General features: G+C 37.7%; 1 protein-coding gene across 1 annotated transcript in view; it reads right to left on the reverse strand.

The window, feature by feature from the left end:
• The window catches only part of TNFAIP8L2 (TNF alpha induced protein 8 like 2), a 370,311-nt gene that overhangs the window by 264,692 nt on the left and 89,436 nt on the right, over positions 1 to 16,183 (reverse strand). The window lies entirely within an intron of this gene.

Genomic DNA, 16,183 nt, shown 5'->3' on the forward strand with positions numbered 1-16,183 from the left:
AGAAAACTACTCAGCATTTACCACTTGTTTGCATCATTTAATAGCATTTATCCACTAGGATTTATTGGTCCTGATAATAAGGCATAAGAAGAGCATGATCCTATGTATAAACAACCATTGCTAAATATTCAGAAGCCATAACAGCTGATTCTTTATTGTTCAAGACTTCTGTTGTATTGTTGGTTACCTCGGTGAATGCTGTCTAAAGTATTGCTAGGCTGATGTCAACCAACTTTCATTCACCAGACCATAACACTAACAGTTTAATATGTATGAATTGGGTTATTTTGCATCATACTGTTCTTCAGATAACAAAATATTTCAGTTGTAGTTAGTTATATCTGATAGCAAACAGAGTCATGTTAAAGCAACAGTTCCCTACTTTCTTTTGGATCAAACTTAATTCACATAGTATTTCCACTATTAAGATGAAACAAATTAGGGACTCTAAATCTAGACATAGGATCTGTGGCTGCAGTAATTAAAAAAAGATTAGTTCATTATTTTTTTCATTGTAATACTACAATCACAGTAAGAATACATGTTTGACGCCATGCAGATGGACAATAGAGGTACGACTGCCGAATCCTACACAAATGCACTTTATAAGCACTTACACGAGTGCATGGATCGTGCTATCCCTAACAGAACCAAGATGCTATCTTCCCAAAAAAGGAAGCCAATCTGGTGGTCTTCTGCCATAAATAAACTCTACAACAGAAGAAATAAACTGTTGCAAAAAAGAGTAAAATCCCACGATTGGAGGAACTCCCTGGTCAGCCTCAGTAAGAAGCTGAGATCCCTCATAAAATCCTCCAAAGCTAGTTATGAAAACAAAATTGCCACTAATTCTAAAGACAACCACAAAGCATTCTATAGCTATGTCAAGAATCTCAATGGCAACACTCAGATCTGCTCTGAGTTACAGCACAATGACACTAAATATACAGAACCAACTGATATTGCCAACATCCTGGCAGATAGGTTCAGTGCTAACTTTACCCCCCCTCTCACCCCCTAAAAGGCCCATCTTTATACTGGAAGAATGTAAAGTTCCAGTAATCATGGCCGCACAGGTAAAAACCTCACTCTCCAAAGCCAAGAACACAGCATCCATAGGACCTGACAACATCCCAGGCTGCCTTCTACATGAACTACAGAATGAACTGGCACCCCACCTAAGTACCATGTTCAGTCATAGCCTCACCTCAGGCTTTGTGCCCATTGAATGGCACACCACGACGGTTGTCTCACTCCACAAAGGGGGGGGGGGCACAACAGACCCCAGGAACTACCGCCCCATTAGCCTGATGAGTCTGGTCTGCAAAGCCATGGAACATATCATCATGGAACTCATAAACAAAGACATTGGAGATCTCCAGGCTCTGGACCCCACACAGTTCAGGTTTGTAAAAGGCAGATCATGTCTCCTAAACCTGACAGACTTCTTTGAAGTAGTCACCAAAGCCATAGATGAGGGTAAGGTGGTTCACACAGCCTATCTAGATCTCGCCAAGTCATCCAACACCATCCCGCACTCTGGAGTTATAGATAAACTCACTAAACTAGGTATAAATCCCTATGTCACAAGACTGGCTGCCAACTGGCTTACTGACAGAAGCCACACTGTGAAAGTAACAGACTCTAAATCAGACTTCAGACCAGTGATAAGTGCAGTACCACAGGGTTCAGTCCTGGGTACTCTCCTGTTTGGTATCTACTTCTCTGAAGTACAGGCTAACACAGAAGGTCTTTGGCTAACTAAAGTCACAGATGACTGCAAACTAGGAGCCATAATTGAAACTACTAATGATGTGGACATCCTACAAAAGGGCCTCACTGAAACAGATGCCTGGTGTCAAAGCCATGGTCTCAAGCTCAGTGCCAAAATGTGCATTGTCATCTCCTTTGGTAAAAACTCTGACCCATAAACTATCACATAGGCGGTAGTCTACTTAACACCGAAAGTGTGATAAAAGACCTTGGGACACAGGTGGACAGTAGTCTCTCCTTTGATAATCACATCACCACAGTGGTCAGGAAATCCTTCTACATGGCACACCTCATCACAAAAGGTTTCTCATCCAGAAAAAAAGAGGTCATTGTTCCCCTCTACTCATCACTCATTAGACCCATTATAGAGTACAACGCCCCTTTTGGTATGTACCTCACCAGACATCTACAACAACTGGAAAGGCCACAAAAATACCTCACAAAGAGGATTACTGGTCTCAAACAGATGCCTTACGCAGACCATCTCAAAAAACTCCAGCTTTACTCTGTCGCATATCGCCTACTCAGAGGCGATCTCTGCCTAACATACAAAGCTATGTCAAACCCAGAGCTGTTGGATATGCTCCACTTAAAGAAATCCCAATCCCTTCGAGCTACATGCTCTAGAGACCTAAACCTTGTCACCACAATAAACAGAACATGCTGGAGAGATAGATTCCTGTCCCAGAGACTTCCCATACTCTGGAACAGACTACCTATCTATGTCAAACAGTGCTCCTCATTTGCATTCTTCAAGAAAAATCTTGATGATTGGATGGGTAATAGTAAATTTACCCCAGGAATCACTTCTGTGGTTTTGCTTGACAGGAGCACAGGAAAATAATTTTCTTGGGTGGCGAAAGCCAGGGTACCTTTTTGGCTAGGCTTGTATAGGCCCTAGGGCCAATAGCCTAGTACCTACCTATGAACCTATGAAAACTACAGATCCTCTCACATCAGTCATCCTTCTTTTTCATCTTGCTCTTTAGACTAGGAAAATCCATTAAAATCATCCAAATTCAAAATGGCAACATATATTTCAGTAACAGGATTTAGGTCATAGAATGGTTTCCTAACCTATGCTCAATGTAGTAACTACTTAACTCTGTGATAGTAATCATTTTTTACCTAAATAATTAAAAAAACACTGATACAGGCAAACTGCTTTTGAAAACAAATCACAAAAATGAAACCACAATACTCATTTCTGCTAAAATAGTATATTTGCCTTTTATATATTCCATTCAGGGAAGTCATGAGTCAAAGCTCCTGTTCTGTTTATGATATCATAGTTCAGCTGACTTAGTTCCTTTTCCTAGTCTGCTTCTCTATACTGTTGGTTAAAAAATATGTTTCATCAAATAATTATCTAAATCTTCGTAAGATTCAAGAAAAAATGTGTTTTCCTACTTTTAGAAGTATGTTGGTTTGCTTGACTTATATTATACATTGCTTTGGCATGAATGTTAAAAGAAATATGTCTATTAAAGATACGTTGATCTAGAATGGAAGTGCCCTTCTTTTCTACATGTCAGCAACACCCATATGAGATGGCTGCGAGATTAGTGGCACCTCAGACATGATAAACTAATTTTACTGAAAACTCATTTAACTGAAAAACTTCTCCACAAGAAATACATTGCCCAGACCCCTTTACTTATATGTGCTAACTCCATGATCACATAACTGTGGAAAATACATCATACACAGTGAATCGGTGTTTGAGAGTGAACATGGACATCTACAGATCTGGGGGCTGCAACACGATGCTGACCATTGCAACTCACACATATTGTGCTAGACTCACTTCCGTAATAACTCCTATGATAAGAAATAACTCCATGGCATAATTTCTACACACTTTCACACTTTCCTGCGAATAAGTTTTCAGTGAAATGGACTTGACCATTTGGGTTTCAGAGAAATGAAATCTCAGTGTTATGATAGAGGCATATCTATATGTGTATATATAAATACTGGACCCCATGCAGTTTGGGTTTGTGAAGGGCCGATCTTGTCTCCTGAACCTGATTGACCTTTTTGAATCAGTCTTCAGAGCCGTGGACAAGGGTAAGGTGGTCCACACAGCCTATCTGTCTCACCAAGACCTTTGACACCATCCCCCATGCTGGAATCATAAATAAACTTACTAAGCTGGGCATTAATCCCTACGTCACTTGATGGATTGACAACTGGCTTGCTGACAGAACCCACAATGTAACAGTAGCCAACTCCATATCCCGCTCCAGACAAGTGCCAATTGGAGTATCTCAGGGTTCAGTCCTGGGATCGCTCTTGTTTGGCATCTGCTTCTCTGAAGTACAGGCCAACAGTAAGGGACTCTGGCTAACAAAGTTCACAGATGACTGCAAACTGGGAACCATTATTGAACCCCCAAATTATGTGGATATTCTACAAAAGGGCCTTACAGAAACAGATGCTTGGTGCCAAAGCCATGAATTACCACATAGGTGGCAGTACGCTAAACACCAAAAGTGTGATAAGAGACTTAGGGACATAGGTGGACAGTAGTCTCACCTTCGATAACCAAATCGCCACAACAGTCAGGAAATCCTTCTATGTGGCACACCTCATCACTAAGGACTTTTCATCCAGAAAAAAAGAGGTCATTGTCCAACTGTACTCATCCCTCATTAGACCCATTATAGAATACAATGCCCTATTTGGTATGTACCTCTCAAGTCATCTGCAACAACTGGAAAGGCCGCAGAAATACCTCACTAAAAGAATCACAGGCCTAAAGCAGATGCCCTATGCTGACCATTTAAAAAAGCTCCACCTGTACTCTGTCACATATCATCTACTCAGAGGTGATCTCTGCTTAACATACAAGGCCATGTCAAACCCAGAACTGTTGGACATGCTACACTTAAAGAAATCCCAATCCCTTAGAGACACATGGTCCAGGGATCTAACCTTGTCATCACAATGAACAAAACATCCTGGAGGGATATGTTCCTGACCCAGAGACTCCCCAGATTCTGGAATAGACTGCCAATACATGTCAAGCAGAGCACCTCTTTGGCCCTCTTCAAAAGGAACCTTGATGACTGGATGGGAGATAGGAAATTCACCCCGGGGACCACGTCAGTCGGCCTGCTAGACAGGGGTCCAGGGAAGCAAATACTGTGGGAAGAAATAGCTAGGGAATTGTTATGGCTAGGCTTGTATAGGCCCTAGGGCCGATAGCCTAGTACCAACCTATGAACCCATATCTGTCTACATCTTTATCTGTAGCTGTATCTATCTATCTATCTACCTACCTATCTATACGTCCATGCCATGGGAAAATTACTGAGTTAAGCTTATACATTTTGAATGTTAGATGAGCTAACAGAGGGTAACCACAAACCCCCCCCCCCTGTACACACATACAGTATCTGCTTATATGTATACAAATCAATTTTTAGTTTAGATCTCTATTTCCAAAATGAACTTTTTGTATTATTCGTCCATACAATATTGTAATTCCTGGATTTGCTCTATGATGTCATGCACTTATTTCTTTGTTCATGTATGCATTGTTTTTGGATTTTTTTTTATAGAAATATACCTACATTACTTGTGTAAAGTAGGCAGTTCTACTCTCATAGAGCTACTGAAAAGACAATTAATTACTTGTAGAAACTGATGAGTTTTGCTGTGCAATCTCATAGCACTTTCATCATTGGGAGGCTATATGAGCAACAAACTCGTTTTCTTCCTTTCTTTTGCCTGTTTGTCTTTTTACTCAGTTAGAAAGTTTAGAATATGTGGTGCAGACATCATAAGCCTTTGCCAGTCCCAAGCCTTACTAGACTGGTTGTAGTATATATGATATATAGGACATCGTTGCACTTATGATCTAAATATCCTTCTAGCCTCTTGTTATGCTGTAACAAACCCATTTGTGCCTACTGTGGTACTATATCACAAGGTAATAGTTGTAAGATTAGGTGCTCCAATATACTAGTTTTTAATTGTTAGAGATGCATTCTGTGGTATTTGATTATCTGCACAAATAGTGTGACGTCCTTTTATAATTATTGATAATTAGGTTTGGGGTGACTATTTTTAAGTAAAGTACAGCTGTAATGTTTTGTAGTTGAATCTATCAATACTTTTAATACTTTTAATATTGATGCCTCCATATTGTGTATAGTCACTTTCTTTCCCTTTGAGTTAGCAAGTTTTATTTTAGCTGTGCAATGACAGCATTGAGCAATGTAGCTTTTTGTGTAAAACTGAAGGGCCAGGCCCCAATCTCATAGCCTCTCCCTGAGTATGCATTGTTTTCTGTTAAGTTTCCATTTAAAAACCTATTGATGAGTGCCACAAAAAGTAGGGAAATAATGTTTTCCTAGCTCCTCTGTATTGCTAAAATTTAAGCATGAGGATTCTATTAGTCACAAGGAGTTTGGCAAGAAACTGTATTGTCCCAGCCTCAGTCTCTCAGTCAAGTGAGTGCAGATTGTCACAAGGAAAATGAGACTTGGGAATTCAGGTAGACAAGGGGATAGTCAGTCAAGTCCAGTGGGTATTGTGAGGTTTACAAAAAATGTTTTAAGGCATTGTGGTAATTCTCAAGAATAAACCAGTTTTTCAATCAATATCTAGATTAATTAGATCACTAGAAAGTGATACTAAAAAAGACTTTCACTTTTGTTGTTTGGAAGCATATTGCACATCTAAGATGGAGGCAGTATAGCAATGCCAAACAGGGCATGCCATTTGATTGCTTAGTGCTTTAAAGGGACCCTGAGTCTTGCATCCTTATTAATCCCTGTCCACACAAAACGTACTGGTTAATTGTGCGTGGTTTGTGTGTGTGTGTGTGTGTGTGTGTGTGTGTGTGTGTGTGTGTGTGTGTGTGTGTGTGTGTGTGTGTGCGTGTGTGCGTGTGTGTGCATGTTATATGCAAACAGTATGGCAGGCTACTGATCTACTTTACAGCAGAGGATTTTGTTATCTGCATAAATAGTGTAAAGTCCTACTTAATGGGACAAGGAGTATATGCCATGATATTCGATGTCAACAATCTGTGCTAACACCAGCTACAATTTGGTTCATTATTAGCTATCTACCCATCAGACTCATAACAATGTCTTAAACTATCTGCTGTCATAGAATTAAAAGTATTATTTTTCAAATATTTAGACATAATTGGAGAACTGCATATCAAGCAGAACTGTGCCCACTGTAAATGGTATTTATGAAGATTGCACAGTCCACGGATGCGGGAATATTCCCCTTTCTGGATATTGTTGATCTTGTGCACCTATTGAACAACTACTTAGTTAACTATATGCAATCGACCAGACAGCTGCCAACATTACACGCGCTTGACAATTTCACTGCCATGTTTATATAAATATAAATATATATATATATAAGTATATTATTATTATTATTATTTGATAAGAATAGCCACTGCAATTACATTACTAATTCCACACCTTTGACTGGACAAACCATTGAATCTCCATGACAGTAAAATACAGCCAATCACAAAAGTAAAGCTAATATCCTCTTTTGATTGATCAACTTCTGAAAATCCTAATCATTTAATAAAATACTACCTGCAAAACAAGCAGTCCTTAAATGAAAAGTAGTGCTTTTAATTGTGTATTTATGATATATGTTTGGAAGTTTTGGGAGTTTGAGAAAAGGCATTTTCACACATCTCTATTTTTACAGATCTCTGTCAATATCTTTATCTTTATCTATCTATCTATCTATCTATCTATCTATCTATCTATCTATCTATCTATCTGTGTGTGTATGTTAGTCAGTATGTCAGTATGTTAATACAGAAAAAGTAGAATAGATTTCTTCCATTCCCTTCACCTTTTTGTAGTCTACTGGGTTAATTATTAACTGTTCGCAGACATTGGAACTGGTTTGTGAATAAGGTAATGCTTTAATCTGGGTGCTGCTCTTTCAGAGTTGTCTTAACGAGCTTGTAGTGCCAAAAAGGCAGTTTTTCATTCACAGTTGGCTTCTAGTCAGGTTTTGTGGGTTTTCTTTTCTCTTTGTGCTGGGGCATGCTCATTGTTATGGTGGCCATTTTGGATGATGCATATTATAAGGGGATGAACAGTAATTGTCTGCAATAGGCAACATCATCAACAGGACCAAAGGCCATGATACTGTCTTAGGAATGTCAGGGCACACATTTAGAAGCCTTCATGCAGCAGGTCTGCATGTACAGAGCATGTATGATGCTGGAAGCTGCCATATTATTGATGCTGCCCTGCAGATGCAGATGCCAGGTCACCATATTTTGGATGGTGACCATTCAAAGAATAGTAAATAATGTAACAATAGGAAGGCAGGCTAGTATGAGAAAGAGAACCAGTACATGCTAATTTGGTAGCTATAGATAGGGCTAGAAGTTCAGATGCAAATGAAAGACTAGAAGATAATATGCAAATAAATGCCTGCTTTTAATGGTGTTTTCCTTTATGTCCCACTGGCATTTGTGATGAATTTTAATTTAAATACTGCTGTTATTAAATACTAAATATGTTTAAATCTGCTGCCATTTATACAGTATGTTCCACATGTAGGAGGTGTTTGGTGGTGTGCACCATCATACAAAGTATTCATGTATTGTGATGATGCAAATAGGTGGATGTTGCCTATTGCAGACAACTACTGTTCATCCCCTTATAATGTGCAGTGACAGCGTTTGTTAAAAATATATGCTTCACACCCTGAATGTTTACCAGTGAAACAGTCAGTGACAGTTGTTAGTATGGCTTTAGAAAAATATACCCATAGCATCCAACATGTAAGGTGTCAGCTGCAGTATATCACACATCACGTGAAATTACGTAACTGCAGCTGACACATGTTACATGCTCTGGGCAGTGGAGGTTTAATTTAAAATTAATGTTAAATACAGAACAAATGTTTAGAGAGATGGAAGAAAGAAACAGCAAAGGTAGGAGTCCCAGCTGTTCATTATTTTTTTCCAAGGAATCCATCTGGAATTGTGCAGGCAGCAGAAGCCAGCAATTTATATCAGCATGCTGCAAGCCCAAAAACATCCACCAAGGGGTTATACTGATACTTAGGAACATCATTTGTAACCTTGTAGCTATACTAAAGTTATGTTTCATTAATTCTTAATAACTAGACAGCTGTTATACATCACTTCTTTGCACAGGGGCGGTGTGAATCTGTAGCAGGGTTGAATAGGAACATTTATGCAAAACTCCATTTCAACTGGCTATAACTGAGCTTAAAGAGTTAGTCTGTAACACAGTGCATTTTACGACATAGATAATATTTATATCAGAGTTCTGGATCTCATTTTCATTAATATTGACAATTTTTTTTTATTTAAGCAGCTTAGGTTTCTCATGGCAACTATAAAATGGAAATATAAACAGAGTCCTGGATTACACACATTATTACTGTTGACACTTTATCAACTATGTCTCACCAGTAGAATACCCTACAGTGAAAATATTAAAATATTTTACTGAAACCATAATGTAATTAAGTAGCTGTTACTCCAAAGAAGTATTTTATTTTTGATTGCCCAGAGTGCTTTGCTGATGTAAGTAAATTCTTGTAAATACCTAAGCTGACATCATTTTTATGGTAGTGGTCATAAGGAAAATTGAGTCAACAGAGAAACCCAAACATCATAAAGCCTGTCATAGTCTCTTATTTTCAAACCACTCACAATTTTAACAAAAGGAGTATATCCAGAAATGAAATTGGCTCTAAAATATAGATGTATGAAAACGGTATTAGACTTTTAGTTCTTGAGTATTCTTGGGGCAGTATACAGATAGGACATTTTTATGAAAAGCCATATTAAATGTCCCTTGACTTCAGTCACTAGGGAGTCATACACTGGCCATAAACACTGAGAGAGCTCTATTATACCTGCACGATATGGACATAGTACAATAGAGGTATACATGTGTGCTGAATGCTTATGCTAACTTTATAAATATGAGTAAGGTTGACAAAACTTGTGTCCTTTAATGGCTCTGCTGATAGCCTTTAAGCTGTTCATTGTTCATTATTCTGAAACAGTTCCAGCCAAATTCCATTTTTCTTGAATTGAATTAGCATTCAATTGCAAGTTTAAAATTGTATTTTTAAAGGGGAACAATGGTCCCCATCCATAGGTCTGCACCTCGCCATATTATAATCAGTGTTGAAGCTCTTGTATCTCATGTAAAAGGAAATTTCCCTATAGCAGTAGCCTGTTTATAGAAAACTAAAACCAGGAAACTGTGCAAATCCTTTGTTCACACAGCTGCTTGTTTACCATATTACTTCATCAATTTCACCTTACACGTTTTTGCCATTACTTCATTCCATTCATCTTACACATTTCTCATAGCCAATAAACCTCTTCAGGTTTTTACTTGTAATTTCCAAAGGGGAGTGTCCTAAGCCTTTTAAAATAACAAGTTATATATTCACAGTTCAAACAAATGTTCCTATCTAGAGAACCATAAATATTACTAATAGAGTATAAATGTCGAATTGTTTATCTTTACAAGGGTCACATTCATTAGATTCTAGGTTTTAAACTGAATTTTATAAGTTACAATAAGCAGCAAATATTAATTTCTGCATACCTTTCAACCTCAGAGTAAGAAACAATGCAATGTGTCAAACACACAATAAGCTGGCTGTCTTCTTGCTCATCACCAGGATAAACAATATCCCTAAATGTAGACAAGTACCTTTTCATACCTAAATCTCTTTACTCTCCCTTCTTCACTCATTTCCTTACTTCTGTTAGTTTCTCTCCCCTGGCTTTCTCTCTGAATATACCATAAACCTGCTCTTCTCTCACTTCATATTGCAATTCCCATTTGTATTATACTGACTCACCTTTAATTTTTGTATAAACTGGCTACAATTTCTCTTACTATTAAATCATTGTCATACGACATGCATCTACTGTTAACCACTGTTTTCATGTTATGTCTAATTTTGTGCAATTATTTAAACTGTAATTGTTTTTTGTATTACTTTTAAAGACTGTAAACTATTATTCTTAAAATGTCTTGTAATACTTTGGAGCTTTTCTCCCCATGCCTCTGCTGAAATGGGCTGCTACACAGTTGGACGTTCCTGGTAATCAAATGTCAATAAATAAAATAAATAAATAAATGTGTGCAGACCTGGTCATAATACTCTATAAGGTAGTCTGAGATCAGACTACTAGGGGCAATAGGTGTGCTTAATAGATCAGGAGTGTTGCGGCTGAAAAAAGTAAATCAAGTATAAGAAATATGAACAGCAGCACTCAGAGATGCAACAGAACAACGGTAATCAGAAGTGTGATAAAATATGGTTACATTACTTTTATGGAATGTCTGGAAAGTTTGGTGTATAATGAATTATAACAATGCAGTACAGTAGCAAGACTGCAACCAGACTCAGAACTAGTTTAAGTACAGCAGTAATCAGAAGTTTCATAAGTATCAGCAAAAATCAGGAGGGCAGCAGTTACATCACTTTAAAGGATGACTTGGATGCCACTGAGCTAGCTATGTAGTGAAAGCTAAAAATAACAGAGATAATCAGAATCTCAGTAGAACAGTTATATTACTATCAGGTAACAGCAATAATCACGACTGCAGCAGTTACATTACTACCAAGTATATCTTGGAATGTCAGTAAGTTAAAAGAAAACAGTTTTTTAATTTCACCAGAAGAAAAAAAATATCAAAATAAGCAACTGAATTCTGATGAAAAGACACTTAAAAACAGAAATAAATATATAATAATAATTTATTTAGTGCTTTTGTCTTCAAGCTCACAGACTTCGTTAAAATAATAAATTAACTTCCAAAAACCTCACAAATTTATACACATTTCAAAGAATAAAGATCTCATACTGAATATAAATATACATATTTATTTATTTCAATTTGTGCATTTCATAGCATGTTTATATAAAGCATTATTAGCATTTTCTTCTTTTATCTCATAAATGTGTTCATAAATACTTTTATATATTGGTCTAATAGTCTTTCCAATATCATAACAGTTACATATCAAACACTCAGAAAAGTACACTGCAAATGAACTCATACACTTTAAATGCTTCTCCACAGTAATATGTGAACCCTTTGAGATGTATCTACAATATTTACTCATCCCATATTTAAAACATCTCTTTTAATCTCATGCCAATCCCTTATAAATGTCTTTTAGTTCTAATATAGTTGTAAAAGTCTTAACAATTTTATTTACAGATTGAGATTCCATCACAAAATAACTGCATTGCTTCTTTAATCCCAACCAGACCTTTCCAGTTGTTGTTTTTTTTTTTTTTTTGTAATATGTTTTATGGTAATGCTATCACACCATGGGTAACACACATCACTCTTTTTTTACCAATATATTGTTGATAGTGCTGCTGCCTTTATTCTCTTTATCATAAATAATGGGCTGTAAAACAGTATTATGACCCTCTTTTACTTTTTATGCTGTTAACTCTATCAAATCATTCCCAGTGAATAGTCTAGGCAGTGTATACGAGCTTTACCAGCAGTAATTAGAAGACCAATGTATACTAAACTTAGTAGCTATAATTAGAAGTGCACAGAGCACAATTATGCCCATTTTGAGGATGGCCTAGATGTTAATGAGCTGTAACAGTTAGCAATAACCAAAAGTGGTATAGAGCATACTAGTAAAACTGACAGCAATAAGGACTACAGGAATTGTAGATAATTAAGAAGACAGGAGAGGAGAGATTAGACAGGGCAAAATACAGCACTGGAATATAAGGGTATGTATGGAGACAAATGGACAATGAGAATATGACCAGTGGTGAAGTGGAAAAGGAGTTCATTGGATACTAGGTATACACTGCACAAAGTCTGGGTGAAATGCATTGCTGAATGCTAAGATAGTATGCAGTAGCATCTGGTGGGACCACTGGCAGACCTTTGTCATTCTTCCGCAGCTGGAGCGGTACTTCACAGTTAGAGGGTGGAGACAGTAGTTCTCTTACATTAAGATGGAGCTTTGAGGTATCTGGACAATTATAGACCTGTTAACCTCACTTCCATTTTGGAAAGTTAGGGAAACCATTAGGCATGTTGGGTTGTTAAAGTTCCTGAATGCTAATTCTGTGGTCATTTAAACTTGACTTTACACAGCACTAGTCTTGCCAACTTAGCTTCTTTTAGATTTGAAACTAGACTATCACTAAGGTAGAAAAGGAAACTTTGTTGTTGGCATACCAGGACTTCAGCATAACCTTTAACATAATGCCTCACAGGAGGTTGACAGCTAAACTAAATAGTTTGGGAGAGAGACCAGAAGTGGTGGAATGTACTAGAAATTGTCTGATTAGAAGTGGAAAATGTTAGCGTGGAAATCTTAGGGGAAAAAAAATCAGCAAGCAGTGGAATGGTTAAGCATATGTTGCTAAATCTTTATTTGTGTCAGATACCATACCTTGTTTAGACACTAAGATCATCTTATAAAATTGTGTTAGAAAGGTCAGTGCATGTGCAGCAATTGGAGATAAGTTCTCCACAGAAGCTTGCAGTACAAACTCTGGGTGCAATGTAACAGCTTGGAGTTAACATAAAAAAGTACGTTATTAACGATGGAGAGGCGTGGAGCCATTAACTGAAAACAACCAATCTGTGGGACACACACACAAAAAATAAGATTAAATAAAAATATTTTACAGTCATAATTACTCCTAAGCTGAATCATGTTTTGTAATGTGAAAGGGTAGTGATAAAATGAGTTATATACTGAGATGCATAGTCTGATAATGTGAGACATTTATTTCATGGATGCTGAGGTAAACTTTCCACTGGACTAGGAATCAGCAAGGACACACCTGTAGCACTAGGAAGACATATTAGGTATGTAGAAAGCATTCAGCATACTTAACACAATGTTGAAGGAAGAAGAGGGGTTTCTATATAAGGAGTGACTTAGAAAGGGAAGTTATGAATATTCAGCATGATGGTGAAGGAGGCAGAGGTGCTTCTATATAAGGAGAGAATGTGAAAGGGCATTATGAACACATTTGAAGACAAAACATGAAATAAGGCTTTTGTCACCACACATTGTCTATGGACTGTTAGCATGATGGAAAGTGGTGGAAGGTAGCCATATCATGTTAGGCTTGAGAAAACAGCACATCACAGAGAGGGCAATAGGGCCATGAATATTTTGTTTGAAGCAAATGTACAGTACGAGTCATCAGTGGGGTTAAAGACTGCTTGATTCAGAGTGGAAAAAGGAGAACAAGAGAACAAGAGTATGGGAAGGTTAGCTGCAACACTTGGGCAGACATGACAAACCACAGATTTTCTTCTGTCTACATCTTCATATGCTCTTATGACAGCATAGACTTAGCTTTTCAAGGCAGACATATTGCCATTTCAGTGTGATCCAACTTTACATCTAAGTCATTAAAGAGGTACACAGTGTCTATATATGTTGTGTTCCTAAGCTTGAGCAGCCTCCTCTAACACCATGCCTTACACAATGCTGGCAGGATTATAAGAATGTAAAGGGATCATGGTGAAGAAGGGGGCTGGAATTCTGAATTTTTGCTGACTGTCTGAAAGCAAATTAAGACAGTTAAGGGATCCTGCCTCTAGAAAAACAAGCAATCAGGAACAGCAGGGCTGGTATAGTAATATGTGAAATAATGGTCAATGCTCAGAAAAACCTGACATACTTTGCAATATAAGCAAATAAATAACAGGGTCTAATGCAAACATATGCAAGGTTATGCAGTTTGATGGAGAATCTAGAGGGGATATACAGTCTGGAAGTTATGACCTTGGGAAGATAAAGGACATACTTGAACAGGATGTGGGTAATAATAATAATGCAACAGTAAAATAAATGGTGAAGGCAAGCAAATCTGGGGTATGCAGATAGGGATTAGCTGTGAGTGATTATAAGCATGTTCCTGATTATAGGTTCATAGGTAGGTACTAGGCTGTTGGCCCTAAGGCCTATATAAGCCTAGCCAAAAAGGTACCCTGACTTTCACCACCCAAGAAAATGATTTTCCTGTGCCCTTGTCAAGCAGAGCCACAGAGATGATCCCCGGGGTGAATTTCCTATTTCCCATCCAGTCATCAAGATTTTTGTTGAAGAGTGCTAATGAGGAGCTCTGTTTGACATAGATAGGTAGTCTGTTCCAGAGTATGGGAAGCTCTTCAAAGGCTTGTCCTTTGTTCCTGCTTAGTAAGACTATGCCTGTCTGGTGGACAGTACTAGTATTATTTCTGATGCAGGTAAGTGAGAATGGGTAGTATAATGTGTGACAAATGACATCATCAGATGGACAAGAGGAGTGGAGGGGCTATTGCCACTCTGAGATATGACATAAACAGTCAGAGGAAGGTGGGAGGGGCATAGTTGTTAAAGGTGATGTGTGACACCTGGAAGGAATTGATTCAATATTAGTTTAAGGAAATAGTATTCATTACAGATGGAGGATGGCAGGACCCTGAAACACATTGTCAGCGTTAGTGTTGGAGAGCATGTCAGTAGATTAGTTCAGAGAAATATTGAACAAGAGAAGATGAGCTGAAGCAAGCATAGGCTAAGACCAGTTTCAAAAGAGATAACTGCAAAACTTAGGCAGACTTGGTATACTAGAGATGTTCTCTTATTAAGTCGTTTATGTACTCCAAGGTGTTTGAACACCAGTGTGAGTAGTGCATACATCTGAGTAGGTGTATTTTATGACATCTGTTATGGAGGCACTGCAAATGGTAGAAGTAGCACATAATAAAATAAGCATTGTGGATGAATGCTAAGTGTAAGAAGCATTAAAGTGCACTAAAATATGAGACAAGTGATAGAACAGTGGTTAGAAAAGAGGTATGCTTTTAAACTCTGCTGCCTTGGGGAGCTAACCACGGCAGTCTTGCAATTCACATCTGTTGTAATGCCAAGGGGACATATGCACTTATAAAACACAAATGACTTTTATATATACAGAAATGTCAAGTGAGTCAAGCACTGATTTATGATATGCAACACTGAAGCAACCATGTACTTAACAGGTAAGTGTATAAAAGTTGGCATTAAGCCATCTGCAACAATAGCACGTCTCATTTGTACCTTTGAAAAGTGTCTTTATGGTGAACTTACAGATGTGGATGAAAAGGAAGAGAATGAAGGAAAGATTTCAGAGCTATTATAATTATTGACCACTAAAGAAGATGTATAGTTTGAGGTCAGTCCTTAGGTCAACTTATTTACTGGGGTACTGAAATAGTGACTGAATATTTCAGAGACAGCAGTGTGAGTGACACCAGTGTACACTGCATGCACTTTTGGACAGAAAAGAAGTTGAAAGTGTTTGCACAGTGGAGTCAGTACTGAATATAATCAACTCCAGGGTCACTGTGTCTTAAGGGAAAGA

The sequence above is a fragment of the Protopterus annectens genome, chromosome 8.part0 (assembly GCF_019279795.1).
Source record: "Protopterus annectens isolate FY-2018-M chromosome 8.part0, PAN1.0, whole genome shotgun sequence".
Classification (NCBI taxonomy): Eukaryota; Metazoa; Chordata; order Ceratodontiformes; family Protopteridae; genus Protopterus; species Protopterus annectens.